At 43.9% G+C, this 19,536-nt stretch overlaps 60 non-coding genes across 60 annotated transcripts; all 60 read left to right on the top strand.

Moving 5' to 3' along the window:
• The first annotated feature begins 89 nt into the window (after positions 1–89).
• Positions 90–162, top strand: Trnak-uuu (transfer RNA lysine (anticodon UUU)). The gene has a single exon. It is a non-coding gene; the product is annotated as a tRNA-Lys (tRNA).
• A 115-nt stretch (positions 163–277) lies between these two features.
• Positions 278–350, top strand: Trnak-uuu (transfer RNA lysine (anticodon UUU)). The gene has a single exon. It is a non-coding gene; the product is annotated as a tRNA-Lys (tRNA).
• Positions 351–841: 491 nt separating this feature from the next.
• Positions 842–914, top strand: Trnak-uuu (transfer RNA lysine (anticodon UUU)). The gene has a single exon. It is a non-coding gene; the product is annotated as a tRNA-Lys (tRNA).
• A 115-nt stretch (positions 915–1,029) lies between these two features.
• Trnak-uuu (transfer RNA lysine (anticodon UUU)) lies at positions 1,030–1,102 on the top strand. Its single transcript has one exon. It is a non-coding gene; the product is annotated as a tRNA-Lys (tRNA).
• A 114-nt stretch (positions 1,103–1,216) lies between these two features.
• On the top strand, positions 1,217–1,289 carry Trnak-uuu (transfer RNA lysine (anticodon UUU)). The gene has a single exon. It is a non-coding gene; the product is annotated as a tRNA-Lys (tRNA).
• Positions 1,290–1,404: 115 nt separating this feature from the next.
• Trnak-uuu (transfer RNA lysine (anticodon UUU)) lies at positions 1,405–1,477 on the top strand. The gene has a single exon. It is a non-coding gene; the product is annotated as a tRNA-Lys (tRNA).
• A 115-nt stretch (positions 1,478–1,592) lies between these two features.
• On the top strand, positions 1,593–1,665 carry Trnak-uuu (transfer RNA lysine (anticodon UUU)). The gene has a single exon. It is a non-coding gene; the product is annotated as a tRNA-Lys (tRNA).
• A 303-nt stretch (positions 1,666–1,968) lies between these two features.
• Trnak-cuu (transfer RNA lysine (anticodon CUU)) lies at positions 1,969–2,041 on the top strand. The gene has a single exon. It is a non-coding gene; the product is annotated as a tRNA-Lys (tRNA).
• A 492-nt stretch (positions 2,042–2,533) lies between these two features.
• Trnak-uuu (transfer RNA lysine (anticodon UUU)) lies at positions 2,534–2,606 on the top strand. Its single transcript has one exon. It is a non-coding gene; the product is annotated as a tRNA-Lys (tRNA).
• Positions 2,607–2,721: 115 nt separating this feature from the next.
• On the top strand, positions 2,722–2,794 carry Trnak-uuu (transfer RNA lysine (anticodon UUU)). Its single transcript has one exon. It is a non-coding gene; the product is annotated as a tRNA-Lys (tRNA).
• A 114-nt stretch (positions 2,795–2,908) lies between these two features.
• On the top strand, positions 2,909–2,981 carry Trnak-uuu (transfer RNA lysine (anticodon UUU)). The gene has a single exon. It is a non-coding gene; the product is annotated as a tRNA-Lys (tRNA).
• A 115-nt stretch (positions 2,982–3,096) lies between these two features.
• Positions 3,097–3,169, top strand: Trnak-uuu (transfer RNA lysine (anticodon UUU)). Its single transcript has one exon. It is a non-coding gene; the product is annotated as a tRNA-Lys (tRNA).
• Positions 3,170–3,284: 115 nt separating this feature from the next.
• Positions 3,285–3,357, top strand: Trnak-uuu (transfer RNA lysine (anticodon UUU)). The gene has a single exon. It is a non-coding gene; the product is annotated as a tRNA-Lys (tRNA).
• A 115-nt stretch (positions 3,358–3,472) lies between these two features.
• Positions 3,473–3,545, top strand: Trnak-uuu (transfer RNA lysine (anticodon UUU)). Its single transcript has one exon. It is a non-coding gene; the product is annotated as a tRNA-Lys (tRNA).
• A 303-nt stretch (positions 3,546–3,848) lies between these two features.
• Trnak-uuu (transfer RNA lysine (anticodon UUU)) lies at positions 3,849–3,921 on the top strand. The gene has a single exon. It is a non-coding gene; the product is annotated as a tRNA-Lys (tRNA).
• A 114-nt stretch (positions 3,922–4,035) lies between these two features.
• Positions 4,036–4,108, top strand: Trnak-uuu (transfer RNA lysine (anticodon UUU)). Its single transcript has one exon. It is a non-coding gene; the product is annotated as a tRNA-Lys (tRNA).
• Positions 4,109–4,223: 115 nt separating this feature from the next.
• On the top strand, positions 4,224–4,296 carry Trnak-uuu (transfer RNA lysine (anticodon UUU)). Its single transcript has one exon. It is a non-coding gene; the product is annotated as a tRNA-Lys (tRNA).
• Positions 4,297–4,599: 303 nt separating this feature from the next.
• Positions 4,600–4,672, top strand: Trnak-uuu (transfer RNA lysine (anticodon UUU)). Its single transcript has one exon. It is a non-coding gene; the product is annotated as a tRNA-Lys (tRNA).
• Positions 4,673–4,788: 116 nt separating this feature from the next.
• On the top strand, positions 4,789–4,861 carry Trnak-uuu (transfer RNA lysine (anticodon UUU)). Its single transcript has one exon. It is a non-coding gene; the product is annotated as a tRNA-Lys (tRNA).
• A 303-nt stretch (positions 4,862–5,164) lies between these two features.
• Trnak-uuu (transfer RNA lysine (anticodon UUU)) lies at positions 5,165–5,237 on the top strand. The gene has a single exon. It is a non-coding gene; the product is annotated as a tRNA-Lys (tRNA).
• Positions 5,238–5,352: 115 nt separating this feature from the next.
• Positions 5,353–5,425, top strand: Trnak-uuu (transfer RNA lysine (anticodon UUU)). Its single transcript has one exon. It is a non-coding gene; the product is annotated as a tRNA-Lys (tRNA).
• A 115-nt stretch (positions 5,426–5,540) lies between these two features.
• On the top strand, positions 5,541–5,613 carry Trnak-uuu (transfer RNA lysine (anticodon UUU)). Its single transcript has one exon. It is a non-coding gene; the product is annotated as a tRNA-Lys (tRNA).
• A 115-nt stretch (positions 5,614–5,728) lies between these two features.
• Positions 5,729–5,801, top strand: Trnak-uuu (transfer RNA lysine (anticodon UUU)). Its single transcript has one exon. It is a non-coding gene; the product is annotated as a tRNA-Lys (tRNA).
• Positions 5,802–6,102: 301 nt separating this feature from the next.
• Trnak-uuu (transfer RNA lysine (anticodon UUU)) lies at positions 6,103–6,175 on the top strand. Its single transcript has one exon. It is a non-coding gene; the product is annotated as a tRNA-Lys (tRNA).
• A 677-nt stretch (positions 6,176–6,852) lies between these two features.
• On the top strand, positions 6,853–6,925 carry Trnak-uuu (transfer RNA lysine (anticodon UUU)). The gene has a single exon. It is a non-coding gene; the product is annotated as a tRNA-Lys (tRNA).
• A 302-nt stretch (positions 6,926–7,227) lies between these two features.
• Trnak-uuu (transfer RNA lysine (anticodon UUU)) lies at positions 7,228–7,300 on the top strand. The gene has a single exon. It is a non-coding gene; the product is annotated as a tRNA-Lys (tRNA).
• Positions 7,301–7,415: 115 nt separating this feature from the next.
• On the top strand, positions 7,416–7,488 carry Trnak-uuu (transfer RNA lysine (anticodon UUU)). Its single transcript has one exon. It is a non-coding gene; the product is annotated as a tRNA-Lys (tRNA).
• A 114-nt stretch (positions 7,489–7,602) lies between these two features.
• Trnak-uuu (transfer RNA lysine (anticodon UUU)) lies at positions 7,603–7,675 on the top strand. The gene has a single exon. It is a non-coding gene; the product is annotated as a tRNA-Lys (tRNA).
• A 303-nt stretch (positions 7,676–7,978) lies between these two features.
• Trnak-uuu (transfer RNA lysine (anticodon UUU)) lies at positions 7,979–8,051 on the top strand. Its single transcript has one exon. It is a non-coding gene; the product is annotated as a tRNA-Lys (tRNA).
• Positions 8,052–8,166: 115 nt separating this feature from the next.
• Positions 8,167–8,239, top strand: Trnak-uuu (transfer RNA lysine (anticodon UUU)). Its single transcript has one exon. It is a non-coding gene; the product is annotated as a tRNA-Lys (tRNA).
• A 114-nt stretch (positions 8,240–8,353) lies between these two features.
• On the top strand, positions 8,354–8,426 carry Trnak-uuu (transfer RNA lysine (anticodon UUU)). Its single transcript has one exon. It is a non-coding gene; the product is annotated as a tRNA-Lys (tRNA).
• A 115-nt stretch (positions 8,427–8,541) lies between these two features.
• On the top strand, positions 8,542–8,614 carry Trnak-uuu (transfer RNA lysine (anticodon UUU)). The gene has a single exon. It is a non-coding gene; the product is annotated as a tRNA-Lys (tRNA).
• Positions 8,615–9,104: 490 nt separating this feature from the next.
• On the top strand, positions 9,105–9,177 carry Trnak-uuu (transfer RNA lysine (anticodon UUU)). The gene has a single exon. It is a non-coding gene; the product is annotated as a tRNA-Lys (tRNA).
• A 115-nt stretch (positions 9,178–9,292) lies between these two features.
• On the top strand, positions 9,293–9,365 carry Trnak-uuu (transfer RNA lysine (anticodon UUU)). Its single transcript has one exon. It is a non-coding gene; the product is annotated as a tRNA-Lys (tRNA).
• Positions 9,366–9,480: 115 nt separating this feature from the next.
• Positions 9,481–9,553, top strand: Trnak-uuu (transfer RNA lysine (anticodon UUU)). The gene has a single exon. It is a non-coding gene; the product is annotated as a tRNA-Lys (tRNA).
• Positions 9,554–9,856: 303 nt separating this feature from the next.
• Trnak-uuu (transfer RNA lysine (anticodon UUU)) lies at positions 9,857–9,929 on the top strand. Its single transcript has one exon. It is a non-coding gene; the product is annotated as a tRNA-Lys (tRNA).
• A 115-nt stretch (positions 9,930–10,044) lies between these two features.
• Positions 10,045–10,117, top strand: Trnak-uuu (transfer RNA lysine (anticodon UUU)). Its single transcript has one exon. It is a non-coding gene; the product is annotated as a tRNA-Lys (tRNA).
• A 115-nt stretch (positions 10,118–10,232) lies between these two features.
• Trnak-uuu (transfer RNA lysine (anticodon UUU)) lies at positions 10,233–10,305 on the top strand. The gene has a single exon. It is a non-coding gene; the product is annotated as a tRNA-Lys (tRNA).
• Positions 10,306–10,420: 115 nt separating this feature from the next.
• Positions 10,421–10,493, top strand: Trnak-uuu (transfer RNA lysine (anticodon UUU)). Its single transcript has one exon. It is a non-coding gene; the product is annotated as a tRNA-Lys (tRNA).
• A 302-nt stretch (positions 10,494–10,795) lies between these two features.
• Trnak-uuu (transfer RNA lysine (anticodon UUU)) lies at positions 10,796–10,868 on the top strand. The gene has a single exon. It is a non-coding gene; the product is annotated as a tRNA-Lys (tRNA).
• Positions 10,869–10,984: 116 nt separating this feature from the next.
• On the top strand, positions 10,985–11,057 carry Trnak-uuu (transfer RNA lysine (anticodon UUU)). Its single transcript has one exon. It is a non-coding gene; the product is annotated as a tRNA-Lys (tRNA).
• A 302-nt stretch (positions 11,058–11,359) lies between these two features.
• Trnak-uuu (transfer RNA lysine (anticodon UUU)) lies at positions 11,360–11,432 on the top strand. The gene has a single exon. It is a non-coding gene; the product is annotated as a tRNA-Lys (tRNA).
• Positions 11,433–11,547: 115 nt separating this feature from the next.
• On the top strand, positions 11,548–11,620 carry Trnak-uuu (transfer RNA lysine (anticodon UUU)). Its single transcript has one exon. It is a non-coding gene; the product is annotated as a tRNA-Lys (tRNA).
• A 115-nt stretch (positions 11,621–11,735) lies between these two features.
• On the top strand, positions 11,736–11,808 carry Trnak-uuu (transfer RNA lysine (anticodon UUU)). Its single transcript has one exon. It is a non-coding gene; the product is annotated as a tRNA-Lys (tRNA).
• Positions 11,809–12,487: 679 nt separating this feature from the next.
• On the top strand, positions 12,488–12,560 carry Trnak-uuu (transfer RNA lysine (anticodon UUU)). Its single transcript has one exon. It is a non-coding gene; the product is annotated as a tRNA-Lys (tRNA).
• A 115-nt stretch (positions 12,561–12,675) lies between these two features.
• On the top strand, positions 12,676–12,748 carry Trnak-uuu (transfer RNA lysine (anticodon UUU)). Its single transcript has one exon. It is a non-coding gene; the product is annotated as a tRNA-Lys (tRNA).
• Positions 12,749–12,863: 115 nt separating this feature from the next.
• Positions 12,864–12,936, top strand: Trnae-uuc (transfer RNA glutamic acid (anticodon UUC)). The gene has a single exon. It is a non-coding gene; the product is annotated as a tRNA-Glu (tRNA).
• A 115-nt stretch (positions 12,937–13,051) lies between these two features.
• Trnak-uuu (transfer RNA lysine (anticodon UUU)) lies at positions 13,052–13,124 on the top strand. The gene has a single exon. It is a non-coding gene; the product is annotated as a tRNA-Lys (tRNA).
• Positions 13,125–13,239: 115 nt separating this feature from the next.
• On the top strand, positions 13,240–13,312 carry Trnak-uuu (transfer RNA lysine (anticodon UUU)). The gene has a single exon. It is a non-coding gene; the product is annotated as a tRNA-Lys (tRNA).
• Positions 13,313–13,802: 490 nt separating this feature from the next.
• Trnak-uuu (transfer RNA lysine (anticodon UUU)) lies at positions 13,803–13,875 on the top strand. The gene has a single exon. It is a non-coding gene; the product is annotated as a tRNA-Lys (tRNA).
• A 115-nt stretch (positions 13,876–13,990) lies between these two features.
• Trnan-guu (transfer RNA asparagine (anticodon GUU)) lies at positions 13,991–14,063 on the top strand. Its single transcript has one exon. It is a non-coding gene; the product is annotated as a tRNA-Asn (tRNA).
• Positions 14,064–14,178: 115 nt separating this feature from the next.
• Positions 14,179–14,251, top strand: Trnak-uuu (transfer RNA lysine (anticodon UUU)). Its single transcript has one exon. It is a non-coding gene; the product is annotated as a tRNA-Lys (tRNA).
• A 679-nt stretch (positions 14,252–14,930) lies between these two features.
• On the top strand, positions 14,931–15,003 carry Trnak-uuu (transfer RNA lysine (anticodon UUU)). Its single transcript has one exon. It is a non-coding gene; the product is annotated as a tRNA-Lys (tRNA).
• A 115-nt stretch (positions 15,004–15,118) lies between these two features.
• Positions 15,119–15,191, top strand: Trnak-uuu (transfer RNA lysine (anticodon UUU)). Its single transcript has one exon. It is a non-coding gene; the product is annotated as a tRNA-Lys (tRNA).
• Positions 15,192–15,306: 115 nt separating this feature from the next.
• On the top strand, positions 15,307–15,379 carry Trnae-uuc (transfer RNA glutamic acid (anticodon UUC)). Its single transcript has one exon. It is a non-coding gene; the product is annotated as a tRNA-Glu (tRNA).
• Positions 15,380–15,681: 302 nt separating this feature from the next.
• On the top strand, positions 15,682–15,754 carry Trnak-uuu (transfer RNA lysine (anticodon UUU)). Its single transcript has one exon. It is a non-coding gene; the product is annotated as a tRNA-Lys (tRNA).
• Positions 15,755–15,869: 115 nt separating this feature from the next.
• Positions 15,870–15,942, top strand: Trnak-uuu (transfer RNA lysine (anticodon UUU)). Its single transcript has one exon. It is a non-coding gene; the product is annotated as a tRNA-Lys (tRNA).
• A 491-nt stretch (positions 15,943–16,433) lies between these two features.
• On the top strand, positions 16,434–16,506 carry Trnak-uuu (transfer RNA lysine (anticodon UUU)). The gene has a single exon. It is a non-coding gene; the product is annotated as a tRNA-Lys (tRNA).
• A 302-nt stretch (positions 16,507–16,808) lies between these two features.
• On the top strand, positions 16,809–16,881 carry Trnak-uuu (transfer RNA lysine (anticodon UUU)). Its single transcript has one exon. It is a non-coding gene; the product is annotated as a tRNA-Lys (tRNA).
• A 491-nt stretch (positions 16,882–17,372) lies between these two features.
• Trnak-uuu (transfer RNA lysine (anticodon UUU)) lies at positions 17,373–17,445 on the top strand. Its single transcript has one exon. It is a non-coding gene; the product is annotated as a tRNA-Lys (tRNA).
• The last annotated feature ends 2,091 nt before the right edge of the window (positions 17,446–19,536 follow it).

The following is a 19,536-nucleotide window of genomic DNA, read 5'->3' as shown; positions in this document are numbered from 1 at the left end:
TGTAAATTACTTTTTCTATTTTTTTTCCACATATATCCCTATCCCAAGAGTACACGAAACCGCAAAATTTGTAATCAAAAGGTCACCGAGCCCGGATAGCTCAGTCGGTAGAGCGTTAGGCTTTTAACCTAACGGTCCAGGGTTCGAGTCCCTGTTCGGGCGTCATTTCACTTTTTTAAGAAGGCTCATGTAAATTACTTTTTCTATTTTTTTTCCACATATATCCCTATCCCAAGAGTACTCGAAACCGTAAAATTTGTAATCAAAAGGCCACCGATCCCGGATAGCTCAGTCGGTAGAGCGTTAGGCTTTTAACCTAAGGGTCCAGGGTTCGAGTCCCTGTTCGGGCGGCAGGTCACTTTTTTAAGAAGGCTCATGTAAATTACTTTTTCTATTTTTTTTCCACATATATCCCTATCCCAAGAGTACTCGAAACCGCAAAATTTGTAATCAAAAGGTCACCGAGCCCGGATAGCTCAGTCGGTAGAGCGTAAAGCTTTTAACCTAACGGTCCAGGGTTCGAGTCCCTGTTCGGGCGGCAGGTCACTTTTTTAAGAAGGCTCATGTAAATTACTTTTTCTATTTTTTTTCCACATATATCCCTATCCCAAGAGTACTCGAAACCGCAAAATTTGTAATCAAAAGGTCACCGATCCCGGATAGCTCAGTCGGTAGAGCGTAAAGCTTTTAACCTAACGGTCCAGGGTTCGAGTCCCTGTTCGGGCGGCAGGTCACTTTTTAAAGAAGGCTCATGTAAATTACTTTTTCTATTTTTTTTCCACATATATCCCTATCCCAAGAGTACTCGAAACCGCAAAATTTGTAATCAAAAGGCCACCGAGCCCGGATAGCTCAGTCGGTAGAGCGTTAGGCTTTTAACCTAACGGTCCAGGGTTCGAGTCCCTGTTCGGGCGGCAGGTCACTTTTTAAAGAAGGCTCATGTAAATTACTTTTTCTATTTTTTTTCCACATATATCCCTATTCCAAGAGTACTCGAAACCGCAAAATTTGTAATCAAAAGGCCACCGAGCCCGGATAGCTCAGTCGGTAGAGCGTTAGGCTTTTAACCTAACGGTCCAGGGTTCGAGTCCCTGTTCGGGCGGCAGGTCACTTTTTTAAGAAGGCTCATGTAAATTACTTTTTCTATTTTTTTCCACATATATCCCTATCCCAAGAGTACTCGAAACCGCAAAATTTGTAATCAAAAGGTCACCGAGCCCGGATAGCTCAGTCGGTTGAGCGTTAGGCTTTTAACCTAACGGTCCAGGGTTCGAGTCCCTGTTCGGGCGGCAATTCACTTTTTTAAGAAGGCTCATGTAAATTACTTTTTCTATTTTTTTTCCACATATATCCCTATCCCAAGAGTACTCGAAACCGCAAAATTTGTAATCAAAAGGCCACCGAGCCCGGATAGCTCAGTCGGTAGAGCGTTAGGCTTTTAACCTAACGGTCCAGGGTTCGAGTCCCTGTTCGGGCGGCATTTCACTTTTTTAAGAAGGCTCATGTAAATTACTTTTTCTAATTTTTTTCCACATATATCCCTATCCCAAGAGTACTCGAAACCGTAAAATTTGTAATCAAGAGGTCACCGAGCCCGGATAGCTCAGTCGGTAGAGCGTTAGGCTTTTAACCTAACGGTCCAGGGTTCGAGTCCCTGTTCGGGCGGCAGGTCACTTTTTTAAGAAGGCTCATGTAAATTACTTTTTCTATTTTTTTTCCACATATATCCCTATCCCAAGAGTACTCGAAACCGCAAAATTTGTAATCGAAAGGTCACCGAGCCCGGATAGCTCAGTCGGTATAGCGTTAGGCTTTTAACCTAACGGTCCAGGGTTCGAGACCCTGTTCGGGCGGCAGGTCACTTTTTAAAGAAGGCTCATGTAAATTGCATTTTCTATTTTTTTTCTACATATATCCCTATCCCAAGAGTACTCGAAACCGCAAAATTTGTAATCAAAAGGCCACCGAGCCCGGATAGCTCAGTCGGTAGAGCGTTAGTCTCTTAATCTAACGGTCCAGGGTTCGAGTCCCTGTTCGGGCGGCAGGTCACTTTTTTAAGAAGGCTCATGTAAATTACTTTTTCTATTTTTTTTCCACATATATCCCTATCCCAAGAGTACTCGAAACCGCAAAATTTGTAATCAAAAGGTCACCGAGCCCGGATAGCTCAGTCGGTAGAGCGTAAAGCTTTTAACCTAACGGTCCAGGGTTCGAGTCCCTGTTCGGGCGGCAGGTCACTTTTTTAAGAAGGCTCATGTAAATTACTTTTTCTATTTTTTTTCCACATATATCCCTATCCCAAGAGTACTCGAAACCGCAAAATTTGTAATCAAAAGGTCACCGATCCCGGATAGCTCAGTCGGTAGAGCGTAAAGCTTTTAACCTAACGGTCCAGGGTTCGAGTCCCTGTTCGGGCGGCAGGTCACTTTTTAAAAGAAGGCTCATGTAAATTACTTTTTCTATTTTTTTTCCACATATATCCCTATCCCAAGAGTACTCGAAACCGCAAAATTTGTAATCAAAAGGCCACCGAGCCCGGATAGCTCAGTCGGTAGAGCGTTAGGCTTTTAACCTAACGGTCCAGGGTTCGAGTCCCTGTTCGGGCGGCAGGTCACTTTTTAAAGAAGGCTCATGTAAATTACTTTTTCTATTTTTTTTCCACATATATCCCTATTCCAAGAGTACTCGAAACCGCAAAATTTGTAATCAAAAGGCCACCGAGCCCGGATAGCTCAGTCGGTAGAGCGTTAGGCTTTTAACCTAACGGTCCAGGGTTCGAGTCCCTGTTCGGGCGGCAGGTCACTTTTTTAAGAAGGCTCATGTAAACTACTTTTTCTATTTTTTTCCACATATATCCCTATCCCAAGAGTACTCGAAACCGCAAAATTTGTAATCAAAAGGTCACCGAGCCCGGATAGCTCAGTCGGTTGAGCGTTAGGCTTTTAACCTAACGGTCCAGGGTTCGAGTCCCTGTTCGGGCGGCAATTCACTTTTTTAAGAAGGCTCATGTAAATTACTTTTTCTATTTTTTTTCCACATATATCCCTATTCCAAGAGTACTCGAAACCGCAAAATTTGTAATCAAAAGGCCACCGAGCCCGGATAGCTCAGTCGGTAGAGCGTTAGGCTTTTAACCTAGCGGTCCAGGGTTCGAGTCCCTGTTCGGGCGGCATTTCACTTTTTTAAGAAGGCTCATGTAAATTACTTTTTCTATTTTTTTCCCACATATATCCCTATCCCAAGAGTACTCGAAACCGTAAAATTTGTAATCAAGAGGTCACCGAGCCCGGATAGCTCAGTCGGTAGAGCGTTAGGCTTTTAACCTAACGGTCCAGGGTTCGAGTCCCTGTTCGGGCGGCAGGTCACTTCTTTAAGAAGGCTCATGTAAATTACTTTTTCTATTTTTTTCCCACATATATCCCTATCCCAAGAGTACTCGAAACCGCAAAATTTGTAATCAAAAGGTCACCGAGCCCGGATAGCTCAGTCGGTAGAGCGTTAGGCTTTTAACCTAACGGTCCAGGGTTCGAGTCCCTGTTCGGGCGGCAGGTCACTTTTTAAAGAAGGTTCATGTAAATTACTTTTTCTATTTTTTTTCCACATATATCCCTATCCCAAGGGTACTCGAAACCGCAAAATTTGTAATCAAAAGGTCACCGATCCCGGATAGCTCAGTCGGTAGAGCGTAAAGCTTTTAACCTAACGGTCCAGGGTTCGAGTCCCTGTTCGGGCGGCAGGTCACTTTTTAAAGAAGGCTCATGTAAATTACTTTTTCTATTTTTTTTCCACATATATCCCTATCCCAAGAGTACTCGAAACCGCAAAATTTGTAATCAAAAGGCCACCGAGCCCGGATAGCTCAGTCGGTAGAGCGTTAGGCTTTTAACCTAACGGTCCAGGGTTCGAGTCCCTGTTCGGGCGGCATTTCACTTTTTTAAGAAGGCTCATGTAAATTACTTTTTCTATTTTTTTCCACATATATCCCTATCCCAAGAGTACTCGAAACCGTAAAATTTGTAATCAAGAGGTCACCGAGCCGGGATAGCTCAGTCGGTAGAGCGTTAGGCTTTTAACCTAACGGTCCAGGGTTCGAGTCCCTGTTCGGGCGGCAGGTCACTTTTTTAAGAAGGCTCATGTAAATTACTTTTTCTATTTTTTTTCCACATATATCCCTATCCCAAGAGTACTCGAAACCGCAAAATTTGTAATCAAAAGGTCACCGAGCCCGGATAGCTCAGTCGGTAGAGCGTTAGGCTTTTAACCTAACGGTCCAGGGTTCGAGTCCCTGTTCGGGCGGCAGGTCACTTTTTAAAGAAGGTTCATGTAAATTACTTTTTCTATTTTTTTTCCACATATATCCCTATCCCAAGGGTACTCGAAACCGCAAAATTTGTAATCAAAAGGTCACCGATCCCGGATAGCTCAGTCGGTAGAGCGTAAAGCTTTTAACCTAACGGTCCAGGGTTCGAGTCCCTGTTCGGGCGGCAGGTCACTTTTTAAAGAAGGCTCATGTAAATTACTTTTTCTATTTTTTTTCCACATATATCCCTATCCCAAGAGTACTCGAAACCGCAAAATTTGTAATCAAAAGGCCACCGAGCCCGGATAGCTCAGTCGGTAGAGCGTTAGGCTTTTAACCTAACGGTCCAGGGTTCGAGTCCCTGTTCGGGCGGCAGGTCACTTTTTTAAGAAGGCTCATGTAAATTACTTTTTCTATTTTTTTTTCCACATATATCCCTATCCCAAGAGTACACGAAACCGCAAAATTTGTAATCAAAAGGTCACCGAGCCCGGATAGCTCAGTCGGTAGAGCGTTAGACTTTTAACCTAACGGTCCAGGGTTCGAGTCCCTGTTCGGGCGGCATTTCACTTTTTTAAGAAGGCTCATGTAAATTACTTTTTCTATTTTTTTTCCACATATATCTCTATCCCAAGGGTACTCGAAACCGCAAAATTTGTAATCAAAAGGTCACCGATCCCGGATAGCTCAGTCGGTAGAGCGTAAAGCTTTTAACCTAACGGTCCAGGGTTCGAGTCCCTGTTCGGGCGGCAGGTCACTTTTTAAAGAAGGCTCATGTAAATTACTTTTTCTATTTTTTTTCCACATATATCCCTATCCCAAGAGTACTCGAAACCGCAAAATTTGTAATCAAAAGGCCACCGAGCCCGGATAGCTCAGTCGGTAGAGCGTTAGGCTTTTAACCTAACGGTCCAGGGTTCGAGTCCCTGTTCGGGCGGCAGGTCACTTTTTTAAGAAGGCTCATGTAAATTACTTTTTCTATTTTTTTTCCACATATATCCCTATCCCAAGAGTACACGAAACCGCAAAATTTGTAATCAAAAGGTCACCGAGCCCGGATAGCTCAGTCGGTAGAGCGTTAGACTTTTAACCTAACGGTCCAGGGTTCGAGTCCCTGTTCGGGCGGCATTTCACTTTTTTAAGAAGGCTCATGTAAATTACTTTTTCTATTTTTTTTCCACATATATCCCTATCCCAAGAGTACTCGAAACCGTAAAATTTGTAATCAAGAGGTCACCGAGCCGGGATAGCTCAGTCGGTAGAGCGTTAGGCTTTTAACCTAACGGTCCAGGGTTCGAGTCCCTGTTCGGGCGGCAGGTCACTTCTTTAAGAAGGCTCATGTAAATTACTTTTTCTATTTTTTTTCCACATATATCCCTATCCCAAGAGTACTCGAAACCGCAAAATTTAAAATCAAAAGGTCACCGAGCCCGGATAGCTCAGTCGGTATAGCGTTAGGCTTTTAACCTAACGGTCCAGGGTTCGAGTCCCTGTTCGGGCGGCAGGTCACTTTTTTAAGAAGGCTCATGTAAATTACTTTTTCTATTTTTTTTCCACATATATCCCTATCCCAAGAGTACTCGAAACCGTAAAATTTGTAATCAAGAGGTCACCGAGCACGGATAGTTCAGTCGGTAGAGCGTTAGGCTTTCAACCTAACGGTCCAGGGTTCGAGTTTCTTTCGGCCGGCAGGTCACTTTTTAAAGAAGGCTCATGTAAATTACTTTTTCTATTTTTTTCCACATATATCCCTATCCCAAGAGTACTCGAAACCGCAAAATTTGTAATCAAAAGGTCACCGAGCCCGGATAGCTCAGTCGGTAGAGCGTTAGGCTTTTAACCTAACGGTCCAGGGTTCGAGTCCCTGTTCGGGCGGCAGGTCACATTTTTAAGAAGGCTCATGTAAATTACTTTTTCTATTTTTTTCCACATATACCCCTATCCCAAGAGTACTCGAAACCGTAAAATTTGTAATCAAAAGGTCACCCATCCCGGATAGCTCAGTCGGTAGAGCGTTAGGCTTTTGACCTAACGGTCCAGGGTTCGAGTCCCTGTTCGGGCGGCAGGTCACTTTTTTAAGAAAGCTCATGTAAATTACTTTTTCTATTTTTTTCCACTTATATCCCTATCCCAAGAGTACTCGAAACCGTAAAATTTGTAATCAAAAGGTCACCGAGCCCGGATAGCTCAGTCGGTAGAGCGTTAGGCTTTTAATCTAACGGTCCAGGGTCCGAGTCCCTGTTCGGGCGGCATTTCACTTTTTAAAGAAGGCTCATGAAAATTACATTTTCTATTTTTTTTCCACATATATCCCTATCCCAAGAGTACTCGAAACCGCAAAATTTGTAATCAAAAGGTCACCGAGCCCGGATAGCTCAGTCGGTAGAGCGGTAGGCATTTAACCTAACGGTCCAGGGTTCGAGTCCCTGTTCGGGCGGCATTTCACTTTTTTAAGAAGGCTCATGTAAATTACTTTTTCTATTTTTTTTCCACATATATCCCTATCCCAAGAGTACTCGAAACCGTAAAATTTGTAATCAAGAGGTCACCGAGCCCGGATAGCTCAGTCGGTAGAGCGTTAGGCTTTTAACCTAACGGTCCAGGGTTCGAGTCCCTGTTCGGGCGGCAGGTCACTTTTTTAAGAAGGCTCATGTAAATTACTTTTCCTATTTTTTTTCCACATATATCCCTATCCCAAGAGTACTCGAAACCGCAAAATTTGTAATCAAAAGGTCACCGAGTCCGGATAGCTCAGTCGGTAGAGCGTTAGGCTTTTGACCTAACGGTCCAGGGTTCGAGTCTCTGTTCGGGCGGCAGGTCACTTTTTTAAGAAGGCTCTTGTAAATTACTTTTTCTATTTTTTTCCACTTATATCCCTATCCCAAGAGTACTCGAAACCGTAAAATTTGTAATCAAAAGGTCCCCGAGCCCGGATAGCTCAGTCGGTAGAGCGTTAGGCTTTTAACCTAACGGTCCAGGGTTCGAGTCCCTGTTCGGGCGGCATTTCACTTTTTTAAGAAGGCTCATGTAAATTACTTTTTCTATTTTTTTTCCACATATATCCCTATCCCAAGAGTACTCGAAACCGTAAAATTTGTAATCAAGAGGTCACCGAGCCCGGATAGCTCAGTCGGTAGAGCGTTAGGCTTTTAACCTAACGGTCCAGGGTTCGAGTCCCTGTTCGGGCGGCAGGTCACTTTTTTAAGAAGGCTCATGTAAATTACTTTTTCTATTTTTTTTCCACATATATCCCTATCCCAAGAGTACTCGAAACCGCAAAATTTGTAATCAACAGGTCACCAGCCCGGATAGCTCAGTCGGTAGAGCGTTAGGCTTTTAACCTAACGGTCCAGGGTTCGAGTCCCTGTTCGGGCGGCAGATCACTTTTTAAAGAAGGTTCATGTAAATTACTTTTTCTATTTTTTTTCCACATATATCCCTATCCCAAGAGTACTCGAAACCGCAAAATTTGTAATCAAAAGGTCACCGATCCCGGATAGCTCAGTCGGTAGAGCGTAAAGCTTTTAACCTAACGGTCCAGGGTTCGAGTCCCTGTTCGGGCGGCAGGTCCCTTTTTAAAGAAGGCTCATGTAAATTACTTTTTCTATTTTTTTTCCACATATATCCCTATCCCAAGAGTACTCGAAACCGCAAAATTTGTAATCAAAAGGCCACCGAGCCCGGATAGCTCAGTCGGTAGAGCGTTAGGCTTTTAACCTAACGGTCCAGGGTTCGAGTCCCTGTTCGGGCGGCAGGTCACTTTTTTAAGAAGGCTCATGTAAATTACTTTTTCTATTTTTTTTCCACATATATCCCTATCCCAAGAGTACACGAAACCGAAAAATTTGTAATCAAAAGGTCACGGAGCCCGGATAGCTCAGTCGGTAGAGCGTTAGGCTTTTAACGTAACGGTCCAGGGTTCGAGTCCCTGTTCGGGCGGCATTTCACTTTTTTAAGAAGGCTCATGTAAATTACTTTTTCTATTTTTTTTAACATATATCCCTATCCCAAGAGTACTCGAAACCGTAAAATGTGTAATCAAGAGGTCACCGAGCCCGGATAGCTCAGTCGGTAGAGCGTTAGGCTTTTAACCTAACGGTCCAGGGTTCGAGTCCCTGTTCGGGCGGCAGGTCACTTTTTTAAGAAGGCTCATGTAAATTACTTTTTCTATTTTTTTTCCACATATATCCCTATCCCAAGAGTACTCGAAACCGTAAAATTTGTAATCAAGAGGTCACCGAGCCCGGATAGCTCAGTCGGTAGAGCGTTAGGCTTTTAACCTAACGGTCCAGGGTTCGAGTCCCTGTTCGGGCGGCAGGTCACTTTTTTAAGAAGGCTCATGTAAATTACTTTTCCTATTTTTTTTCCACATATATCCCTATCCAAAGAGTACTCGAAACCGCAAAATTTGTAATCAAAAGGTCACCGAGTCCGGATAGCTCAGTCGGTAGAGCGTTAGGCTTTTGACCTAACGGTCCAGGGTTCGAGTCTCTGTTCGGGCGGCAGGTCACTTTTTTAAGAAGGCTTATGTAAATTACTTTTTCTATTTTTTTCCACTTATATCCCTATCCCAAGAGTACTCGAAACCGTAAAATTTGTAATCAAAAGGTCCCCGAGCCCGGATAGCTCAGTCGGTAGAGCGTTAGGCTTTTAACCTAACGGTCCAGGGTCGGAGTCCCTGTTCGGGCGGCAGGCCACTTTTTAAAGAAGGCTCATGAAAATTACATTTTCTATTTTTTTTCCACATATATCCCTATCCCAAGAGTACTCGAAACCGCAAAATTTGTAATCAAAAGGTCACCGAGCCCGGATAGCTCAGTCGGTAGAGCGTTAGGCTTTTAACCTAACGGTCCAGGGTTCGAGTCCCTGTTCGGGCGGCATTTCACTTTTTTAAGAAGGCTCATGTAAATTACTTTTTCTATTTTTTTTCCACATATATCCCTATCCCAAGAGTACTCGAAACCGTAAAATTTGTAATCAAGAGGTCACCGAGCCCGGATAGCTCAGTCGGTAGAGCGTTAGGCTTTTAACCTAACGGTCCAGGGTTCGAGTCCCTGTTCGGGCGGCAGGTCACTTTTTTAAGAAGGCTCATGTAAATTACTTTTTCTATTTTTTTTCCACATATATCCCTATCCCAAGAGTACTCGAAACCGCAAAATTTGTAATCAACAGGTCACCGAGCCCGGATAGCTCAGTCGGTAGAGCGTTAGGCTTTTAACCTAACGGTCCAGGGTTCGAGTCCCTGTTCGGGCGGCAGGTCACTTTTTAAAGAAGGTTCATGTAAATTACTTTTTCTATTTTTTTTCCACATATATCCCTATCCCAAGAGTACTCGAAACCGCAAAATTTGTAATCAAAAGGTCACCGATCCCGGATAGCTCAGTCGGTAGAGCGTAAAGCTTTTAACCTAACGGTCCAGGGTTCGAGTCCCTGTTCGGGCGGCAGGTCACTTTTTAAAGAAGGCTCATGTAAATTACTTTTTCTATTTTTTTTCCACATATATCCCTATCCCAAGAGTACTCGAAACCGCAAAATTTGTAATCAAAAGGCCACCGAGCCCGGATAGCTCAGTCGGTAGAGCGTTAGGCTTTTAACCTAACGGTCCAGGGTTCGAGTCCCTGTTCGGGCGGCAGGTCATTTTTTTAAGAAGGCTCATGTAAATTACTTTTTCTATTTTTTTTCCACATATATCCCTATCCCAAGAGTACACGAAACCGAAAAATTTGTAATCAAAAGGTCACGGAGCCCGGATAGCTCAGTCGGTAGAGCGTTAGGCTTTTAACCTAACGGTCCAGGGTTCGAGTCCCTGTTCGGGCGGCATTTCACTTTTTTAAGAAGGCTCATGTAAATTACTTTTTCTATTTTTTTTTAACATATATCCCTATCCCAAGAGTACACGAAACCGTAAAATTTGTAATCAAGAGGTCACCGAGCCCGGATAGCTCAGTCGGTAGAGCGTTAGGCTTTTAACCTAACTGTCCAGGGTTCGAGTCCCTGTTCGGGCGGCAGGTCACTTTTTTAAGAAGGCTCATGTAAATTACTTTTTCTATTTTTTTTCCACATATATCCCTATCCCAAGAGTACTCGAAACCGCAAAATTTGTAATCAAAAGGTCACCGAGCCCGGATAGCTCAGTCGGTAGAGCGTTAGGCTTTTAACCTAACGGTCCAGGGTTCGAGTCCCTGTTCGGGCGGCAGGTCACTTTTTTAAGAAGGCTCATGTAAATTACTTTTTCTATTTTTTTTCCACATATATCCCTATCCCAAGAGTACTCGAAACCGTAAAATTTGTAATCAAGAGGTCACCGAGCACGGATAAATCAGTCGGTAGAGCGTTAGGCTTTCAACCTAACGGTCCAGGGTTCGAGTTCCTTTCGGGCGGCAGGTCACTTTTTAAAGAAGGCTCATGTAAATTACTTTTTCTATTTTTTTTCCACATACATCCCTATCCCAAGAGTACTCGAAACCGCAAAATTTGTAATCAAAAGGTCACCGAGCCCGGATAGCTCAGTCGGTAGAGCGTTAGGCTTTTAACCTAACGGTCCAGGGTTCGAGTCCCTGTTCGGGCGGCAGGTCACTTTTTTAAGAAGGCTCATGTAAATTACTTTTTTCTATTTTTTTTCCACATATATCCCTATCCCAAGAGTACTCGAAACCGTAAAATTTGTAATCAAAAGGTCACCGAGCCCGGATAGCTCAGTCGGTAGAGCGTTAGGCTTTTGACCTAACGGTCCAGGGTTCGAGTCCCTGTTCGGGCGGCAGGTCACTTTTTTAAGAAGGCTCATGTAAATTACTTTTTCTATTTTTTTCCACTTACATCCCTATCCCAAGAGAACTCGAAACCGTAAAATTTGTAATCAAAAGGTCACCGAGCCCGGATAGCTCAGTCGGTAGAGCGTTAGGCTTTTAACCTAACGGTCCAGGGTCCGAGTCCCTGTTCGGGTGGCAGGTCACTTTTTAAAGAAGGCTCATGAAAATTACATTTTCTATTTTTTTTCCACATATATCCCTATCCCAAGAGTACTCGAAACCGCAAAATTTGTAATCAAAAGGTCACCGAGCCCGGATAGCTCAGTCGGTAGAGCGTTAGGCTTTTAACCTAACGGTCCAGGGTTCGAGTCCCGGTTCGGGCGGCAGGTCACTTTTTAAAGAAGGCTCATGTAAATTGCATTTTCTATTTTTTTTCTACATATATCCCTTTCCCAAGAGTACTCGAAACCGCAAAATTTGTAATCAAAAGGTCACCGAGCCCGGATAGCTCAGTCGGTAGAGCGTTAGGCTTTTAACCTAACTGTCCAGGGTTCGAGTCCCTGTTCGGGTGGCAGGTCACTTTTTAAAGAAGGCTCATGTAAATTACATTTTCTATTTTTTTACCACATATATACCTATCCCAAGAGTACTCGAAACCGCAAAATTTGTAATCAAAAGGTCACCGAGCCCGGATAGCTCAGTCGGTAGAGCGTTAGGCTTTTAACCTAACGGTCCAGGGTTCGAGTCCCTGTTCGGGCGGCAGGTCACTTTTTAAAGAAGGTTCATGTAAATTACTTTTTCTATTTTTTTTCCACATATATCCCTATCCCAAGAGTACTCGAAACCGCAAAATTTGTAATCAAAAGGCCACCGAGCCCGGATAGCTCAGTCGGTAGAGCGTTAGTCTTTTAACCTAACGGTCCAGGGTTCGAGTCCCTGTTCGGGCGGCAGGTCACTTTTTTAAGAAGGCTCATGTAAATTACTTTTTCTATTTTTTTTCCACATATATCCCTATCCCAAGAGTACTCGAAACCGCAAAATTTGTAATCAGACGGTCCGCGAGTTCGGATAGCTCAGTCGGTAGAGCGTTAGGCTTTTAACCTAACGGTCCAGGGTTCGAGTCCCTAATCGGGCGGCAGGTCCTTTTTTAAAGAAGACTCATGTAAATTACTTTTTCTATTTTTTTTCCACATATATCCCTATCCCAAGAGTACTCGAAACCGCAAAATTTGTAATCAAGCGGTCACCGAGCCCGGATAGCTCAGTCGCTACAGCGTTAGGCTTTTAACCTAACTGTCCAGGGTTCGAGTCCCTGTTCGGGTGGCAGGTCACTTTTTTAAGAAGGCTCATGTAAATTACTTTTTCTATTTTTTTTCCACATATATCCCTATCCCCAGAGTACTCGAAACCGCAAAATTTCTAATCAAACGGTCACCAAGCCCGGATAGCTCAGTCGGTAGAGCGTTAGGCTTTTAACCTACCGGTCCAGGGTTCGAGTCCCTGTTCGGGCGGCAGGTCACTTTTTAAAGAAGGTTCATGTAAATTACTTTTTCTATTTTTTTTCCACATATATCCCTATCCCAAGAGTACTCGAAACCGCAAAATTTGTAATCAAGTGATCAACGAGCCCGGATAGCTCAGTCGGTAGAGCGTTAGGCTTTTAACCTAACAGTCCAGGGTTCGAGTCCCTGTTCGGGCGGCAGGTCACTTTTTTAAGAAGGCTCATGTAAATTACTTTTTCTATTTTTTTCCCACATATATCCCTATCCCAAGAGTACTCGAAACCGTAAAATTTGTAATCAAGAGGTCACCGAGCGCGGATAGTTCAGTAGGTAGAGCGTTAGGCTTTCAACCTAACGGTCCAGGGTTCGAGTCCCTGTTCGGGCGGCAGGTCACTTTTTAAAGAAGGCTCATGTAAATTACTTTTTTTATTTTTTTTCCACATATATCCCTATCCCAAGAGTACTCGAAACCGCAAAATTTGTAATCAAAAGGTCACCGAGCCCGGATAGCTCAGTCGGTAGAGCGTTAGGCTTTTAACCTAACTGTCCAGGGTTCGAGTCCCTGTTCGGGCGGCAGGTCACTTTTTTAAGAAGGCTCATGTAAATTACTTTTTCTATTTTTTTTCCACATATATCCCTATCCCAAGAGTACTCGAAACCGCAAAATTTGTAATCAAAAGGTCACCGAGCCCGGATAGCTCAGTCGGTAGAGCGTTAGGCTTTTAACCTAACGGTCCAGGGTTCGAGTCCCTGTTCGGGCGGCAGGTCACTTTTTTAAGAAGGCTCATGTAAATTACTTTTTCTATTTTTTTTCCACATATATCCCTATCCCAAGAGTACTCGAAACCGTAAAATTTGTAATCAAGAGGTCACCGAGCACGGATAAATCAGTCGGTAGAGCGTTAGGCTTTCAACCTAACGGTCCAGGGTTCGAGTTCCTTTCGGGCGGCAGGTAACTTTTTAAAGAAGGCTCATGTAAATTACTTTTTCTATTTTTTTTCCACATACATCCCTATCCCAAGAGTACTCGAAACCGCAAAATTTGTAATCAAAAGGTCACCGAGCCCGGATAGCTCAGTCGGTAGAGCGTTAGGCTTTTAACCTAACGGTCCAGGGTCCGAGTCCCTGTTCGGGTGGCAGGTCACTTTTTAAAGAAGGCTCATGAAAATTACATTTTCTATTTTTTTTCCACATATATCCCTATCCCAAGAGTACTCGAAACCGCAAAATTTGTAATCAAAAGGTCACCGAGCCCGGATAGCTCAGTCGGTAGAGCGTTAGGCTTTTAACCTAACGGTCCAGGGTTCGAGTCCCGGTTCGGGCGGCAGGTCACTTTTTAAAGAAGGCTCATGTAAATTGCATTTTCTATTTTTTTTCTACATATATCCCTTTCCCAAGAGTACTCGAAACCGCAAAATTTGTAATCAAAAGGTCACCGAGCCCGGATAGCTCAGTCGGTAGAGCGTTAGGCTGTTAACCTAACTGTCCAGGGTTCGAGTCCCTGTTCGGGTGGCAGGTCACTTTTTAAAGAAGGCTCATGTAAATTACATTTTCTATTTTTTTACCACATATATACCTATCCCAAGAGTACTCGAAACCGCAAAATTTGTAATCAAAAGGTCACCGAGCCCGGATAGCTCAGTCGGTAGAGCGTTAGGCTTTTAACCTAACGGTCCAGGGTTCGAGTCCCTGTTCGGGCGGCAGGTCACTTTTTAAAGAAGGTTCATGTAAATTACTTTTTCTATTTTTTTTCCACATATATCCCTATCCCAAGAGTACTCGAAACCGCAAAATTTGTAATCAAAAGGCCACCGAGCCCGGATAGCTCAGTCGGTAGAGCGTTAGTCTTTTAACCTAACGGTCCAGGGTTCGAGTCCCTGTTCGGGCGGCAGGTCACTTTTTTAAGAAGGCTCATGTAAATTACTTTTTCTATTTTTTTTCCACATATATCCCTATCCCAAGAGTACTCGAAACCGCAAAATTTGTAATCAGACGGTCCGCGAGTTCGGATAGCTCAGTCGGTAGAGCGTTAGGCTTTTAACCTAACGGTCCAGGGTTCGAGTCCCTAATCGGGCGGCAGGTCACTTTTTAAAGAAGACTCATGTAAATTACTTTTTCTATTTTTTTTCCACATATATCCCTATCCCAAGAGTACTCGAAACCGCAAAATTTGTAATCAAGCGGTCACCGAGCCCGGATAGCTCAGTCGCTACAGCGTTAGGCTTTTAACCTAACTGTCCAGGGTTCGAGTCCCTGTTCGGGTGGCAGGTCACTTTTTTAAGAAGGCTCATGTAAATTACTTTTTCTATTTTTTTCCCACATATATCCCTATCCCCAGAGTACTCGAAACCGCAAAATTTCTAATCAAAAGGTCACCAAGCCCGGATAGCTCAGTCGGTAGAGCGTTAGGCTTTTAACCTAACGGTCCAGGGTTCGAGTCCCTGTTCGGGCGGCAGGTCACTTTTTAAAGAAGGTTCATGTAAATTACTTTTTCTATTTTTTTTCCACATATATCCCTATCCCAAGAGTACTCGAAACCGCAAAATTTGTAATCAAGTGATCAACGAGCCCGGATAGCTCAGTCGGTAGAGCGTTAGGCTTTTAACCTAACAGTCCAGGGTTCGAGTCCCTGTTCGGGCGGCAGGTCACTTTTTTAAAAAGGCTCATGTAAATTACTTTTTCTATTTTTTTCCCACATATATCCCTATCCCAAGAGTACTCGAAACCGTAAAATTTGTAATCAAGAGGTCACCGAGCACGGATAGTTCAGTAGGTAGAGCGTTAGGCTTTCAACCTAACGGTCCAGGGTTCGAGTCCCTGTTCGGGCGGCAGGTCACTTTTTAAAGAAGGCTCATGTAAATTACTTTTTTTATTTTTTTTCCACATATATCCCTATCCCAAGAGTACTCGAAACCGCAAAATTTGTAATCAAAAGGTCACCGAGCCCGGATAGCTCAGTCGGTAGAGCGTTAGGCTTTTAACCTAACGGTCCAGGGTTCGGGTCCCCTTTCGGGCGGCAGGTCACTTTTTTAAGAAGGCTCATGTAAATTACTTTTTCTATTTTTTTCCACATATATCCCTATCCCAAGAGTATTTGAAACCGTAAAATTTGTAATGAAAAGGTCACCGAGCCCGGATAGCTCAGTCGGTAGAGCGTTAGGCTTTTGACCTAACGGTCCAGGGTCCGAGTCCCTGTTCGGGCGGCAGGTCACTTTCTAAAGACGGCTCATGAAAATTACATTTTCTATTTTTTTTCCACATATATCCCTATCCCAAGAGTACTCGAAACCGCAAAATTTGTAATCAAAAGGTCACCGAGCCCGGATAGCTCAGTCGGTAGAGCGTTAGGCTTTTAACCTAACGGTCCAGGGTTCGAGTCCCTGTTCGGGCGGCAGGTCACTTTTTAAAGAAGGCTCATGTAAATTGCATTTTCTATTTTTTTTCTACATATATCCCTATCCCAAGAGTACTCGAAACCGCAAAATTTGTAATCAAAAGGCCACCGAGCCCGGATAGCTCACTCGGTAGAGCGTTAGTCTTTTAACCTAACGGTCCAGGGTTCGAGTCCCTGTTCGGGCGGCAGGTCACTTTTTTAAGAAGGCTCATGTAAATTACTTTTTCTATTTTTTTTCCACATATATCCCTATCCCAAGAGTACTCGAAACCGCAAAATTTGTAATCAAAAGGTCACCGAGCCCGGATAGATCAGTCGGTATAGCGTTAGGCTTTTAACCTAACGGTCCAGGGTTCGAGTCCCTGTTCGGGCGGCAGGTCACTTTTTAAAGAAGGCTCATGAAAATTACATTTTCTATTTTTTTTCCACATATATCCCTATCCCAAGAGTACTCGAAACCGCAAAATTTGTAATCAAAAGGTCACCGAGCCCGGATAGCTCAGTCGGTAGAGCGTTAGGCTTTTAACCTAACGGTCCAGGGTTCGAGTCCCTGTTCGGGCGGCAGGTCACTTTTTAAAGAAGGTTCATGTAAATTACTTTTTCTATTTTTTTTCCACATATATCCCCATCCCAAGAGTACTCGAACCGCAAAATTTGTAATCAGACGGTCCGCGAGTTCGGATAGCTCAGTCGGTAGAGCGTTAGGCTTTTAACCTGACGGTCCAGGGTTCGAGTCCCTAATCGGGCGGCAGGTCACTTTTTAAAGAAGGCTCATGTAAATTACTTTTTCTATTTTTTTCCCACATATATCCCTATCCCAAGAGTACTCGAAACCGCAAAATTCGTAATCAAGCGGTCACCGAGCCCGGATAGCTCAGTCGGTATAGCGTTAGGCTTTTAACCTAACGGTCCAGGGTTCGAGTCCCTGTTCGGGCGGCAGGTAACTTTTTTAAGAAGGCTCATGTAAATTACTTTTTCTATTTTTTTTCCACATATATCCCCATCCCAAGAGTACTCGAACCGCAAAATTTGTAATCAGACGGTCCGCGAGTTCGGATAGCTCAGTCGGTAGAGCGTTAGGCTTTTAACCTAATGGTCCCGGGTTCGAGTCCCTAATCGGGCGGCAGGTCACTTTTTAAAGAAGGCTCATGTAAATTACTTTTTCTATTTTTTTTCCACATATATCCCTATCCCAAGAGTACTCGAAACCGCAAAATTTGTAATCAAGCGGTCACCGAGCCCGGATAGCTCAGTCGCTACAGCGTTAGGCTTTTAACCTAACGGTCCAGGGTTCGAGTCCCTGTTCGGGCGGCAGGTCACTTTTTAAAGAAGGCTCATGTAAATTACGTTTTCTATTTTTCTTTCCACATATATCCCTATCCAAAGAGTACTCGAAACCGCAAAATTTGTAATCAAACGGTCACCGAGCCCGGATAGCTCAGTCGGTAGAGCGTTAGGCTTTTAACCTAACGGTCCAGGGTTCGAGTCCCTGTTCGGGCGGCAGGTCACTTTTTTAAGAAGGCTCATGTAAATTGCATTTTCTATTTTTTTTCTACATATATCCCTATCCCAAGAGTACTCGAAACCGCAAAATTTGTAATCAAGCGGTCACCGAGCCCGGATAGCTCAGTCGCTACAGCGTTAGGCTTTTAACCTAACGGTCCAGGGTTCGAGTCCCTGTTCGGGCGGCAGGTCACTTTTTAAAGAAGGCTCATGTAAATTACTTTTTCTATTTTTCTTTCCTCATATATCCCTATCCCAAGAGTACTCGAAACCGCAAAATTTGTAATCAAGCGGTCACCGAGCCCGGATAGCTCAGTCGCTACAGCGTTAGGCTTTTAACCTAACGGTCCAGGGTTCGAGTCCCTAATCGGGCGGCAGGTCACTTTTTAAAGAAGGCTCATGTAAATTACTTTTTCTATTTTTTTTCCACATATATCCCTATCCCAAGAGTACTCGAAACCGCAAAATTTGTAATCAAGCGGTCACCGAGCCCGGATAGCTCAGTCGCTACAGCGTTAGGCTTTTAACCTAACGGTCCAGGGTTCGAGTCCCTGTTCGGGCGGCAGGTCACTTTTTAAAGAAGGCTCATGTAAATTACGTTTTCTATTTTTCTTTCCACATATATCCCTATCCCAAGAGTACTCGAAACCGCAAAATTTGTAATCAAAAGGTCACCGAGCCCGGATAGCTCAGTCGGTAGAGCGTTAGGCTTTTAACCTAACGGTCCAGGGTTCGAGTCCCTAATCGGGCGGCAGGTCACTTTTTAAAGAAGGCTCATGTAAATTACTTTTTCTATTTTTTTTCCACATATATCCCTATCCCAAGAGTACTCGAAACCGCAAAATTTGTAATCAAGCGGTCACCGAGCCCGGATAGCTCAGTCGCTACAGCGTTAGGCTTTTAACCTAACGGTCCAGGGTTCGAGTCCCTGTTCGGGCGGCAGGTCACTTTTTAAAGAAGGCTCATGTAAATTACGTTTTCTATTTTTCTTTCCACATATATCCCTATCCCAAGAGTACTCGAAACCGCAAAATTTGTAATCAAAAGGTCACCGAGCCCGGATAGCTCAGTTGGTAGAGCGTTAGGCTTTTAACCTAATGGTCCCGGGTTCGAGTCCCTAATCGGGCGGCAGGTCACTTTTTAAAGAAGGCTCATGTAAATTACGTTTTCTATTTTTCTTTCCACATATATCCCTATCCCAAGAGTACTCGAAACCGCAAAATTTGTAATCAAGCGGTCACCGAGCCCGGATAGCTCAGTCGCTACAGCGTTAGGCTTTTAACCTAACGGTCCAGGTTCGAGTCCCTGTTCGGGCGGCAGGTCACTTTTTAAAGAAGGCTCATGTAAATTATTTTTTCTATTTTTCTTTCCACATATATCCCTATCCCAAGAGTACTCGAAACCGCAAAATTTGTAATCAAGCGGTCACCGAGCCCGGATAGCTCAGTCGCTACAGCGTTAGGCTTTTAACCTAACGGTCCAGGGTTCGAGTCCCTGTTCGGGCGGCAGGTCACTTTTTAAAGAAGGCTCATGTAAATTACTTTTTCTATTTTTTTTCTACATATATCCCTATCCCAAGAGTACTCGAAACCGCAAAATTTGTAATCAAAAGGTCACCGAGCCCGGATAGCTCAGTCGCTACAGCGTTAGGCTTTTAACCTAACGGTCCAGGGTTCGAGTCCCTGTTCGGGCGGCAGGTCACTTTTTAAAGAAGGCTCATGTAAATTACTTTTTCTATTTTTTTTCTACATATATCCCTATCCCAAGAGTACTCGAAACCGCAAAATTTGTAATCAAGCGGTCACTGAGCCCGGATAGCTCAGTCGCTACAGCGTTAGGCTTTTAACCTAACGGTCCAGGGTTCGAGTCCCTAATCGGGCGGCAGGTCACTTTTTAAAGAAGGCTCATGTAAATAACTTTTTCTATTTTTTTTCCACATATATCCCTATCCCAAGAGTACTCGAAACCGCAAAATTTGTAATCAAGCGGTCACCGAGCCCGGATAGCTCAGTCGCTACAGCGTTAGGCTTTTAACCTAACGGTCCAGGGTTCGAGTCCCTGTTCGGGCGGCAGGTCACTTTTTAAAGA

Source organism: Argiope bruennichi, chromosome 7 (genome assembly GCF_947563725.1).
Source record: "Argiope bruennichi chromosome 7, qqArgBrue1.1, whole genome shotgun sequence".
Lineage (NCBI taxonomy): Eukaryota > Metazoa > Arthropoda > Arachnida > Araneae > Araneidae > Argiope > Argiope bruennichi.
This window is presented reverse-complemented; position numbering and strand designations above follow the sequence as displayed.